Source organism: Peromyscus eremicus, chromosome 5 (genome assembly GCF_949786415.1).
Source record: "Peromyscus eremicus chromosome 5, PerEre_H2_v1, whole genome shotgun sequence".
NCBI lineage: Eukaryota > Metazoa > Chordata > Mammalia > Rodentia > Cricetidae > Peromyscus > Peromyscus eremicus.
The window spans coordinates 12,724,522-12,726,171 of NC_081420.1; positions in this window are offsets into that span (position 1 = coordinate 12,724,522).

The window sequence follows — 1,650 nt, forward strand, 5'->3', positions numbered from 1 at the left end:
TGGGGCAAGAAAATGCAAAGAGACCAAAGGAGGCACTAGAGGAACCTCAGGGGATAGAGTAGCTACAGCGGTGCTTCTAGAGCATTCCATGGCCCGATACCACCTCACAGCATGGTATGAAAGCAAGTGTGTGCTTCTGATTTTGCAAAATCTTGAGTGTGTGTGGCTGCTACTACATAAACTGTAAAAACAATAGAAAGAGTAGCTGTGTGTCAAAGCGGAGAGATGATTGACCATGCCTTATTTCCTTTGGCTTCGATGCAATGGAGCACCTACAGCTTGATTCCTGTGATACAAGTGAGACTGATAACCTCAGGACCAGGCATCAGCCTCACTCCGTTCAGACCACTGTGCCTGCTGGTTACGGACCATATGGAGATGGATCTAGAAGCCAGACATCTGTGAGGTTTGGCTTCTAAGAGGACACTGAGGAGTGGGGACCCCTGCTTCCTACACTGTGTGATGGCCATTTGACACTCTTGTGTGTCCCCTGGCTGGGGGAAGGCTGTCCTGTACAATGGGAGATTGGCTTGAGAGGCTCCTCTGAACTCTACGACATGCTGGGCCCACAGCCAGGAGCCAGGGGATATAGCTTGCTGCCAGGACAGAAGTTCCACAGGACTTCAGGCAAAATACTGCACACACCACAGCCAAGGGCAGAGGACAAAATTATCATTCACTCCCTCTTCGTGAAAACTTTACAGACGCCGATGAAACTGGTCTGAACACCTGGCAAGCTGGTGCACACCTGTGATCCCAGAACTTGGGAGGTGGAGGCAGAAGTTCAAGGCCACCCTACATGCTGGATCTAAACCAGCAGGGGGCTACAAGACACCCTGCCTCGAACAAACAGAAACTCCATTCCTGCTGTCTGCGTGACAAATGGGAGAATTCTAAGACTGCATGACTCAAATATAGTCAACCTACTTTTGAGATCTGTGAGTGCCTCTTAATTGTTGGGTTTTATTGGTTTGGCACAAAAATCGATAACTTTTGAGCAAATTAGTATTATCACTATTACTATTTTATCTATTAGACTTTCATAGGGCTTGCTGCGCACCGGGTACTATTGCAAGCACCACTTAAACCTCATAATGACCCTGGGATGTCAGTACTGGTATCATCACTCTATAGATGAGTAAACCAGGCACAGAAAGTTTAGTCAGCTCCACAGTGGTCACCCCGCCAGGAGGTTAACAAGCCGTGTTCTGAGCCCCTCCTCTGGCTGTGTTTCTGCTCATTATTCATAAGGAAGAGATGGAATTCTCTGTAAAGCATTTCCAAAAACTCTTTAGGTTGAGAACAAACTGTTTGGTTCACCAAGGACAAGATCATCATGTACCTGAAATTTTTGAAAATATCAACTCTCCTTAATCGCCTCAAATCCAGGCAGGGTGCCTGTCCAGGATGTGGTTGCAGAGTGACCTCTTGTGGTCAAAGTGAGTATTACACCCATAGAGTGCAGCCCCTGACCCTCAGTGCCCAGTAGGATCGGCCATTTTCTACTGTAACCAGTGACCCTGAGAGGGTAGGGAGATGGCTTTGTGGGTAAAGGCTCTTGGCCATGAGTTTAAGTTCCTAGCAGTCACACCAAAAGCCAGGCGTGGCTGTGTGCGCCAGTAACTACCTCGTGGATGTGGGGGCAGGTGG